The sequence below is a fragment of the Lathyrus oleraceus genome, chromosome 7 (assembly GCF_024323335.1).
Source record: "Lathyrus oleraceus cultivar Zhongwan6 chromosome 7, CAAS_Psat_ZW6_1.0, whole genome shotgun sequence".
Lineage (NCBI taxonomy): Eukaryota > Viridiplantae > Streptophyta > Magnoliopsida > Fabales > Fabaceae > Lathyrus > Lathyrus oleraceus.
Genome location: NC_066585.1, coordinates 354,016,655 through 354,028,918, shown reverse-complemented (window position 1 = coordinate 354,028,918; position 12,264 = coordinate 354,016,655). Strand labels below are relative to the sequence as shown.

The 12,264-nt window shown below is 36.5% G+C and overlaps 1 long non-coding RNA gene across 1 annotated transcript; it reads right to left on the bottom strand.

Moving 5' to 3' along the window:
• Positions 1-8,310: 8,310 nt before the first annotated feature.
• On the bottom strand, positions 8,311-10,052 carry LOC127106342 (uncharacterized). The gene is made up of 2 exons (XR_007795339.1): positions 9,013-10,052; positions 8,311-8,604 (listed from the first exon to the last, which is right to left on the bottom strand). It is a non-coding gene; the product is annotated as an uncharacterized LOC127106342 (long non-coding RNA).
• Positions 10,053-12,264: the final 2,212 nt, after the last annotated feature.

The window sequence follows — 12,264 nt, the reverse complement described above, 5'->3', positions numbered from 1 at the left end:
TTCCCTTGGGCATTAGAATCAAGCAACAAATAATGCATACAATATTATCTTGAAGAGCAAAGGCATCAAATAAAGATAGCCCTATCCAAGCTTTATCCACTCCATGATCTCCTTCAAATTTGCCCATGTAACAGATGAATTCCACAGGTCACAATTTCAAAATATCAGCTTCACAATGATCATGTTGCAGATGAACTCAAATGTATCTACAATGATGTATCAGATGAAGTTTCAAATTGCAAGCACTTGGTTACATGAAAGTAGGCATTGGCCAAGTCGTTTTTGCATAGGGATGTTGCCTAAATTCTAAGTCCAATTGCCCAAGATCAAACCAACAGTCCACATAATAGTTTTTTAGGGTTTTTGTTTCATATTATGTACATTAATGGCCAAAGACCACACAAGCAAACAAAATACACAAGAACAAGATATATCACACAATATGGTCCAAGTGGACAAAGTGAAAAGGCATTAATATAAATAATTAGAATGGTATGAATAATGGCAAATGAATAGAGCTTAAAAGTTAAAGTGCATTAAAAAGTAAAGGGCTTGAAAGTAAATGTTAATTGTTAATGAGTTAGAAGTTAGTATTGCTTTTGCTTTTGCTTTTCATTTTAAGTCATTCTTTGGAGAACACTCAACCCACTTATCACAAGCATGGATCCTTGAACCAAGACATCTTCCAAAGGAAGGAAAAAAGGCCAAGTTTCCACACAATACCATGAAGGAGGGTAGACTTACAATCTCACTAACTAGAATTTTATGTCTTTTGTATCAAAAATTTAGCGATATGTTAAGCAATCGTAATTGGACTTATGTAGAAGTCACAACTATTTGAGGCCAGGGAATAGAATTTTGGTGTTAATGCATGTTAGAGACATAGTATAATGGATTATGCTCATGAAATATACCACACACAAAAAGAATATGCAAAAAGGTGGCCTAATCTCATCCATACTTATGTTAATTTTTCAATCAACTAGCCTTAGGATTTAGAGACATCATAGACCAAATTAAATGGATGCATAGAGAAGGGGAATTAGATGAAGAGGGAGGGGAATGGATCAAAACTCAAATTGGTCAAAGGAGGACTTTTACCAAATTAAGATGATTCATTCATTTTGGGAGATGGAACGTACATTCGATCAATCCCCTAAATCTAATGATCTTAACCTAGCAAAGTCAAATCAACCTTGACCAAGGCCCAACAACACAAGTCAAACTTATACAAACCACCAAAATAGCTCAACACAATTTTTTGGCATTTATTCAATTTAAAATACTAAAAATAATGCATTAAATTAAATATGGTTTGTCAAATTCCTAAAACCTGATCAAAACACCAAATATATGGCCATGAGATTTATCATAGGTCAAACAAGGTCAAAGGACCTTGGAGAATTTTTTTTAGAATTTTTGGAGACTTAAAAGTATTTTTAAACAATTAAAAATATTCACAAAATCAATTAAATCATGAAAAATATTAATAATGATCCAAAAAATAATTTTAATTCAAAATATGAAAGAGGAGTTTATTTAAAAAAATTGGTGAAACTCTCATATTTTTTGGATCAATATCAAAATTAATATGAATTAATAAAAATCAAATGAAAGAAAATGAAAATCAAAAAATCAATAAAACGTGGACCACTTGATCTCCCTCATTAATTGAAGTGGTAGATCAAGTGGATGGAAACGTGCGTTCCATGGTGGAACTTAGTCAGCGCGTCACACGCGTGATAATCACTACCAACGCCCAAGATTAAAACAATTTAAACAAGATCAATGACTCAGAACCTGTCCAGCACACCACCGGTGCTGGACCAACGGTCACCTTCTCAGGTGAGGTCCACCAGACTGGTTCACTCATCACCATTAAACTAATGAAAAAAGAGGACATGATCTGAAAGAAAAAATGGCGTAGAGCACGATTCTGACCTCAATTTTAACTAACTCGACACATATAGAAAGATATGAGGAGTTGAATTTTGAGGTGTGTCAGCTGAGTTGCTTCGATTTGACCTCAAAGCAACTCAATCTTCTTGCCTATATTGGTAGGACTTTAGACAACCAAAGATCCAAGAGAATTGATGAGAATTGAGTGAGAATCGAAGAGAAGAAGTTTTCTGAAATTTACCTTCAATGTTGTGCAGAAATGGATCTTGCTTGCTTCAAACTTGATATGATCACACTTGAGAAGCTTGCATAAGAGGTTTAGAAATGGTACAAAGCTTTGGATCCTGGAGTTTTTGAATCTCCAAACAGTGAGATTCAAACTCAATTTTCAAGTTTAAAATTCTCAGGTTTTCCTTTGAATGGTGAGGGTTTCAATTGGGGGGCAAAGATGGCGCGCAAGGTGTGTTTGAAATGAGCTCCATGGGCCTGTATTTATAGCATTTGAGAGTGATATTTGCACACTTGAAAAATTGCTATATTTGGCAATGTGATCCACAAGCTTGCATGGGCGTGTACAGGCCCATGAAGAAATCCAATTTGATTCATGTACAACTGTTCTGAAGTTCAAATGAGACTTGGATGTCAAGGCAATGCAATGTGAAGTTTTGGACATTTGATTTTTCCACTTGATGCAGACCTGTTAAGACCATGCGCAGCCCTAGCAAATCTCATCCAAATTGCATGAAATTGGATTCTTTGGAAAGCTTAGATCAAGGGAGAAACTTTGATGTTGGACACTTTTTCATTTGGAACTTGGAACATGGTGAATTTTGAGGTGGAAGTTTGGGAATTTTAACATGCTGAAATTTTTTCTAAGTGTTAAGCGATATATCTTAATATTCCACCTTGCTTAACTTTTTATGTGAGCTTCAAATGAGAAAAGTGTCTTCATAAAAGTTGTATCTATTTCAAATAACTTCAAAATGGTCACCAATTTCATGTGATTTGGATTTAAAATGATAGAGTTATGCGTTTTTGAAGTTGAGGAAAATCACTTGTTCAATGGTATAGGGCAAAAATGACCTATAATGTATCCTTATATCACATGCTCATATAAGTTGAATTAGATCCCACTCCAAACATAAAAGTTGAATTAGACATCTTGAATTTGATTTCTCAACTTGGAAGTCTTTCATCTCATAAAAATTGAGCAAGTTATGTCCTTGGGAAGTTGACTTTCAAATTAGGGTTTAGACAAAATGACCTATAATGTTTCAACATAGAAAATGATTTTCCAAGCAAAACTAGCTCTAGGTCTTAACATTAAAGTTGCTTGGAATGTCATTTAGAGTAAAGTTTCTCTTGGAATAATTTTCATATGGTGAAAATTGTAGGAGATAGGGTCTAGGGAGACCCAGTTTTGATCAGATGAATTCATCTGGCCAACCACCATCAACCAACTTGCTAGCCTCCAATTCTCTTAACTTTCTAGGCTCATGGTAGATCATATATGCATAATATGATGAATTTTGAAGTGTCCCTTGAAATATTTGATCAATTGGTGAGATAGCTTATTGAAGAAGTTACTTAAGATACCCAGTCAAACTAGGGTTTTCAAGGCAAATCACCTCCAAACTCTTGAAGAATACTTGATCAATATGACATGTAGAGATCATTGGGACTATATATGATACTTTGAGACATTTTGGATCAATATTTGATTGTGCTCTTAGCCATGAGGTTCTTAAACCCTAGGTGTGAGCTTGCTAGATCAATGGTGATCATGCCCTTCCTACAAAAGAGTTAGGCAAATGCAAAGACATATTTTTGGTATTTTGGTTAGAAAAATGACAATATACAAGTATGATACAATCACATGGTGCTTGGTGATCTCTCCCAAAACAAACCCAATGAATAAAGGGGTAAGGAGAATGCCAAGGTATGATCCCAATGCATATGATGAATTTGCATGAGGGGTTTTAGGGTCAAAATTGGTGTCTTACAGGGATAATACCCTTCAAATCCTCAATTCCCCATCCAATAGCATTTTTGTACTTTTTCAAGACTCAGATGAGCTTTTTTTCTTGGATATTCTAAAAGCTTGAGTTTATGATAGCAGGACATTTTCCTTCAGGTTCGAGAAATACATATTTGAGATTGTCAGGAAGTTCCTTCAACTCTGTTTCCTTCTTAAGTTCTTCATTCTCCTCACTAGATTGAGGTAGGCGTAAATCCTTCCACCGGCGTGGTCGAGATCCTTTTCACGGGGTTTGTGCGTCCAACAAGGCAAGCACTTCAGATTACCCGTTGTCCACCTCTTTATCAGACTCGAAAATGGACAAAATTCAACACTCTTTCCAAAGGAGACTGGGGTGTATGTAAAGGGTTATCATATGTCGTCACCTGATCCAGAACCTCTATAGTATGACTGGTACAAATATCATCCTTGTACCTCAGGGTGTTGTCAACATCGATTTTCAATTCCTCATCATAAACCTTCAGTGTCATTGTTCTTTCTTTTATGTTTATCAAGCACCGTCCCGTCTCCGAAAAAGGTCTCCCCAGAATGAGAGGGATCTCTTCATCTTTCGGCATTTCAAGAATTACAAAATCCACCGAAAATACAAACTTATCAATTTTAACCAAAACATCTTCAATAATGCCATACGGTTTCTTGACCGAATGATCGGAGAATTAGAGTGTCATTCTGGTATCTTGCACAGCCCCTATACCAAGCTTCTTGTAAATAGACAACGGCATGAGACTCACACTAGCTCCCAGATCAATAAGAGCTTTTTTGAATGACCTATGTCCAATAGCACATGGGTTAGTGTCGGTGACACGCCTCTTAGAAATGATATCCTTGATGAACTTGGCATACGTAGGCATTTGTTCAAGTGCCTCCAACAACGGAATGTTAATTTCTAGCTTCTTGAACAACTCTAAGAACTTTTCAAAGTTTTTCTCATGTTGCCCTTTTTTCTTGTTTCTAGTGGGGAATAGGAGCTTAAAAACCGGCTTGGGCTCAATGTCTGTTTCTTTTACAGCTGGTTTCGGTGCTACCACTTCTTCTCTAACAACTTCATTTTCTTTGATCTCAAGGTTCACTTCGATCAATTGGTCTTCCTCTTCATCCATTTCCTCAACAACTTCATCAATTTTACCACTTCGTGTTGTCACCGCGCTCACATTATTATGCTTTCTAGGATTTGTCACGGTTGCACTAGGTAAAGCACCTTGTGCTTGAGAACTCGAAGTTAGTTGCTGAGCGATTTTCCCCATTTGTACTTCAAGATTCTTTATAGATGCCGTGGTGTTTTTCTGATTGTTCCGGGTTTCTTCTTGAAATTGAACATTATGGGAAGCCATTCTTTCAATTGCAAGTTCCCAATCAACTTTCTTAGGGGCCTGTTGTTGTCGTTGTTGTTGATATTGAGTTTGGTACTGACCATGTTGAGGAGAAGTTCCTTTTTGGTCTTTCCATGAGAAGTTGGGATGATTTTTCCAACCTGGATTGTACGTGTTGGAATAAGGATTATTCTGCTTCAAAAATTTGATTTCCTCCACTTGTTGAGGAGTTGCAAAATAATAACAAGTTTGGTGCGGACCACTACAAATTTCACAACAGACAATAGGGACCGGTTGGACTTGTGCCACCAGTTGGGTGCCTATATTCATCACCTTCAGCTTCTTATCAACTTCAGTAGATATAGTATCTTCAATACAGATTTTATTAGTTTCCAGCTTTAAATCTATAACCCCTTCTGGTTTGTTTTGACACCTATCATACAACTCCATGTGCTCATTAGCAGCAGTAGCTTCAATGATCTTCTTGATATCGGTGGCTGTTAAAAAATTTGTGGAACCACCGGCTGTGATATCAATCAGTTGTTTGGTCTTTATTTTAAGACCGTTCACAAACACCTGCATTTGTTCAATTGCATCCATACTATGGGTGGGGCATACTACCAGGACTCTCTTGAATCTCTTATAGGCGTCTCCCAAAGTTTCCCCGTCCTTCTGCTTAAAATTCAGAATTTCATACCTCTTCCATAGAAATACCGATGCTACCGGCAGGTAAAGAATAAAACCATTTCTTCAGCTTCTTCCGGAATTCCTTTTCCATTTCTTCCCAAGTTGTGATGCTACCGGCAGGTAAAGAATAAAACCATTCTTCAGCTTCTTCCGCTAAGATAAATGTGAACATTCTAAATTTCTTGGCTTCTTCAGTGTGACCATCAATTTTCAGAGTGTTGCTCATGGTCAGAAATCTCTGCAAATGCTTGTTTTCATCTTTATTCACTTTTCCAGTAAAATGCTTCATTTCAAGCTGATTAATGGTACTCGAGTGTGTCTCACCTCGAAAAAATGCGATCCCTCGCGATGGACGCCGAAAAATTGTGTTCGTACAGAGTTGCCACCGAACTTTATTTACTCCAATGAAGGAATAGGAAAATATCGATAAAACCTTTATGAAAATATAATAATGGTCGTCGCAACCATATTCAGGTTCGGGAGTCGATTACGCAAGAGGAAGGTATTATCACCCCTTACGTCCGTTGTACTCAGAAAGGGGAGACCTCAGAAAGGGGAGAAGGGAGGTTTTTATTAGTGTGCTCGCGAAGATACAGAATCTCCTGCATACGTATCCTTATGGTGCAATAAGGAAATCAGAGCATTCGTAGTTCAGGAACTACGATTGGTTGGTGTTTTTTAATGAACGACTGTGTGGATCGCGTTCTAAAGGCTAAACGTTGGCTTGTCTACTCTCGACGAAGACTTAAGCACTAGTTTGTTGTGCACATTAGAAAAGATTAAAGTGTTCTTTTTGAAAAGAGTTTTGGTCACGCTGGGTGATAAGTTGAATTGATGTGTTTGATGTTTTGTTTGGTTGGTTTCGATCGCACGGGGAGAGGAATTAGATTTGATGTGTTTGAGATATTTTTGAAGAACGACAAAAGATTGAGCAATGTGGTGCACACCAATCGTTCGATTCTTTCGAGGGATAACAAGGCGAACGCCTTCTACTCCCTTTTTCGTTCGAAATATTTTTGAAAAGTTTGTTTGCGGAAGTAGAATATGCACGATAGTGAGGAGTCCCACTTGCTCATTCTAGGAATAATGAGGCGTGTGCCACCTATTCCGTTATCCAAATTTATTTAATGTGTTTTAATCGGCAGTTAATAACTTGAGCAATATGGTGAGCGCCAATTATTCAAGCATTCGAAAGATAGTGAGGCGAACGCCTCCCATCTTTTATCATCCGATATTTAATTTATAAAAGATATGTTCTTAGAGGTCGTATTAATTTGGGAGGATGATTTGAATTTGGATTTGCAAGTTTTGGTCGAAAGGCGATGATTTGAGCAAGGTGGCGTGCGCCACTCGTTCGAATAATCAAAGAATGGTGAGGCGAACACCTCCCATTCTCTTCAATTGAAATTTAATTTATAAGGTTTATTTCCCGTGAAGTTGGGTTTGATATAAAATATGATTTGAATTTATATGATTGCAGTTTTAATTGGATGACGAGAAATTGAGCAATGTGGCGGGCGCCAATCGTTCAATCATTTGCGAGATGGTGAGGCGAACGCCTCCCATCCTTTTATTATTCGAGGGTTAGAATTAAAAGGGTTTAGAATTTGTATTCATTCGAGAGAAATGATTTGAATATTGTGGTTGAAGTTTTTAATCGGGTGACAAGAGTTTGAGTAATATGGCGTGCGCCAATCATTCGAGTACTTGAGAAATAGTGAAGCGAACGCTTCCTATATCATTTTCATCCCAAGTTTACATTAAAAGAGAAAATTCTTTAGAAGTTAAATTGTTTAGAAAATGGTTTGAATTTGTACAGAATGTTAGTAAAATTATTTACATGTGAGGTTGATGGCGATGCTAAAGCAATCGACTTACAAAGGGTTTGTTCTGAAGGTGGGCTTGATGTTAAATCAAGAATTGTGTGATTTTAGTGGTTTTAAAATTGTTTTGAAATTGATGATGAAATGGTTTTGAAATGATGTGAAGTGCTAGTGGAAGAAATCGATCGAAATTAATTGATTAAAATTTGGTTAAATTGATTAATTAAACTAATTAAAATTAATTATCAAAATTATCGAATTAAATCAAATAACTAAGTTAATCAAAATTAATTAATCCAAAATAACTTAACTAGTCAAAGTTCAATAATTAGATTTAGTGACAATTGTCGATTTATTTAATGGAATCGGTGTGCTCTAAACCGGTTTGTACCAAATGACAACACAATTAATATCATTCGTAAGATTATAACTCGGTGAAATATTCTATTAATGTATTGAAATTGAGGTGGCATATCGACATAAAAAGTCGAATCCATTAGTTTAATCCAATTTAAAATGCAACACAACACAAACAACATAAATAATAGCAGCATGAGATTATTTACAATGTTCACTCTGTTGTGCCACAAATTACGTACAGACAAACATTCAAAGAGTAGAAACAAAATAAAAGTAATAAGATAGTATGATCAAAATAGGTACATGTGTATATAGCAAGTGGGCTTGACAATTTAACCCATAAAATTCCTAATCTCATTATTTGATGATGGAATAAAGTTTATTTAACAAATTATAACAAAGTTGATTTTTCCAAACCAACCCAATTTCCAATATCGTGCGTAACATACATGAATATGAAATTCTCCTCTCACTCTTCCCTCTTCACCTATGATATCACAGTTATGGAAAAAAGATCAAAACAAGTCCGCTTTTTAATTAAAAAATTTAGCATGTTCAGTCTATACTTTCTATATTATTTCAATCATCACAAACAAAAAAACAATGCAGACCAACACTTATTTACATCTTACGGTATGAACCAAACAACTGAGTTAATAAGCAAATCGGGTGAAATCGATAAAAGATTGAGAAATCAGACACTATTAGAGTCATATGCAAATGGAGTGCAAAAAGGAGAGGAAATGAAAATAACTACAGTTTTAAATTGTTACTCAAACTGTAATATCCACCATATGTCGAATTTGTATACCATCTTGAATTTGAACACTAACTTTTGTTAGCCGAACAACACAGACAAAACATAATATGACATTTGCCTAAACCAGAATGTTACCCAAAGTTATTATTGACACGGCAGCGATTTGAGTGCGGGTACAAAGGATTTTCCGTCGTTCATGAAAGTAACCGCAATATTTTGCAATTCGGGACAGACAAGGGAGCCACCGAGTATGCTTCTTCCAAAAATGTTAATCTGTTATTTTCCTTCGTCAATAGATTCCTCCAATCCACGGTCCGGCGACGGAAATGAAAGCTTAAAGGGCAGTCAGATCTTGGACTGGAGGCGAGGATTTTTTGTCGGAGATGAAAAATGAGGTTTTGTTTGCCGATGAGGAGTGAGGTGACGTGCGAAGGCGACGGCGCAGCCGAGAGACTTCGCGGCGGAGAAGGTTTTGGCGACGGTGGTTGTGAAGTGGGCTAAGGATGATGGCGGCGGATTTAAGGTTTAAGATGATAGGTGGTTAGGGCGAGTGAGATCGATGGTGTGGAGATGGAGGAAGTTGTGATGGTCGAGGTGAGGGCGGAGATGGAGGTTTCTGGTGGAGGAAAGGTTGGATGCAGAGTGTCCGAAGGAGAAGGTTGGTGCGGAGGTGGAGCGGAAGTTTCGTCGGAATGAAGAAGGTGGTTGTGTGGTTGTGTTCGCCGGCGAGGGAGGAGGCGAATCGGAGAAGGCGGTGGTGAGAAGATTGTGAACAGTGGTCGTGGCGGAGATGTTTGGTGGCGGTTTTGTGGTGTTGTGGTGGCGGTGGTGTGATTGAGGAAGATGGAGAGGATGAGTTAGTGTGAGGTGTGAGGTGAGAGCCCAGAGAATTTGTAACGTGGCCCCCTATTTATTAAGTGAAAAGAGAGTTATATTATGGTGAGAGAGACGCGTGTGGTAGAAAAGAGAGTATTTTGTTGAGTGGGTTCCTGGAGAGAGAGAGAGAGAGAGAGAGAGAGAGAGAAACGTTCGTAGTGGGTAGGTTGTTACAACCTTTTTATTTTATTTCTTATTTTTTATTTTTGAACCAAGAGAGAGAATTTGAGGAGTACTTTTAGAAGAGGAAAAGTCCTCTTTTTTTCTTTCCCACAGAGTCATGATGAGAGCCGCCTTCCTATTTTCTTCCTAGTGGAGAGAGATCCCATGTAGTAAATGGTGTGGTTTTTTTGTCTTTTTCTATTTTTTCCTTTTTTTTTAGAGAGTGAATTGGTTGGAAATGGTTTTGCATCCTTAAGCCTTCACGTGACCAGCTGTCACACCTCCCTTCTCTTTTCGTTGGATGCCCAGCTAGAGAGAGGGATTCTAGAAGGAGATTTTTATATGTTATTTAATATTACTCTTTATTTCTATTTGATGATTGGATAATAGAAAATGGGTATTGATTGCAAATGAGGACCATTGATTAATTTGAATCAACCATTCAGATTAAATCAAAAAAAAACAAACCAATCAAAATTGCAAAGTTATCTTTTTTTAGATGATTTAATTAATTTAAATGGGATTAAATCAATCAATTCAAATAAAAATTCACAACTTCCTAAATAAACATGATAAAATTAAAATGAAGATATGGAAATTCCCATTTATTTAATTTGAATATTTTGGCGAAAGAATAAAATTAAAATGACTAAAAATGAATAAAAGTCGGGCGAAAATTTGCTCAAAAGATTAAATCGGATGCACTAAAATGATCAGCACGAAATATACTTATTGAAAAAATACAACGTTTCTTTGAATTTTGAAATAAATTTTCAACGGTTAAAAGGCCCAGACTGGTCAAAATGCAACTAAAAAAGTCACTGAAAAAAATACAACGAGCACACCAAATTAAACTACGTGAACCATAGATTAATAATACCGACATCTACAATTTTAATTTTGAAACTTTTTACCCGCTGATTTTGCACGTATTTGAGAAACGGATTAACCAATTTGTCTGTATTTTCCAAGAATTTATTCCGACTGATATTTTAGGTATTATTCATGATGGAATGCATGTGATGCTGTGTATATGATGCAAATTGAAAATGAAATCAGATTTACGAAAACTTAAAATGCCTGGACAAAATAGGGGTATGACAGGGTGCAGCTGGAAATTAGCCACGTTCACTCGTTGGTTGACAATAGTTAATCTGTCGGTTTATGCATTGGCACCTCCGTAGTCTCCCAACTGTCTTTCTGCTGGCGATGGAACATCAACCATAGTTTCGATCTCTCTATCGGAACCTGAATCTGAGTTGTAATGGATGGAAAGTTGTTCTTCGTCTTATTCCAATCTGGCTAATCGAGCTTGTCTGAGTCTTGCTCGCAAGGTTCTCTCGATTTCTGCGTCAAAAGGAAAATCAACTGAGGCCTTACCTCGCATACAAATATCAGACACAGATTAGTTGATATAATAGAAATAAAATATTCAAAATACGGAAAATAAATTTTAGTTGCAGAGCAACAAAATTTCAATTGAGATAATTTTAAACTTATATTTGGCAATTCCTGGCAACGGCACCAAAAACTTGATCAGAAAAATAGCAAGTGTACTATTTTGGCCGATGTAGTAATAAGAGGGATGTTTCCCAAAGATCGATATCGAGTATTGCGAGCAATATAAGAGTAAACAGTCACTCAATTGAACAAAAGTGAGAGTTTGGGTTTGGTACAATTTACTGTAAGGAAGAATAAAACAAATAAATATTTTCACAAATTAATATGATATGCCAAGGAAGGTGTATAAACATCTCCTATAATGACCCTTGAGTGTATATCTCCTTAATACTGAACATTATTTCAATTACCGGATCTTAAGATTATTTACCCCTAAGACCTCGGAGGGAAACCTTTGGTATTCAATCTAACCTCTAAGTCCTAAGGTGATTATGGTGAAACCAAGCATTTTAATTTAACAAGAATAATCCGGTAACCATAGGGTATCCCTAGTCCTAGGTGATATCTACTATGGTTTCACTATATGAAAACCTTAACCATTGCAGTCCTGTTAATCGTTAACCATACATCAATCTTAACTTTTGCCATAAAGAAAGCATTACGCGAATCATATAGTGAAATTGAAATCAAATAACATATATTAAGGAAAATCTAACATCAGAGTCATTACATGATCAATTCAGGGACACCCCCTGGCATTGGGGGGTTTAGCCTATCATATTATTCAAATCAGATACAATATAAAATTGAGAAATTACAAAAAGTTTAGAATTACGTTGATCTTCAATCGCGTCCGCTCTTGAAGGATCTTCGTTCTTATTCGCTTTCCACTCCTTCAATCTTGATTGTCTCCAATTTTCTATCGTGTAAAAAGACCCTTTCTCCATA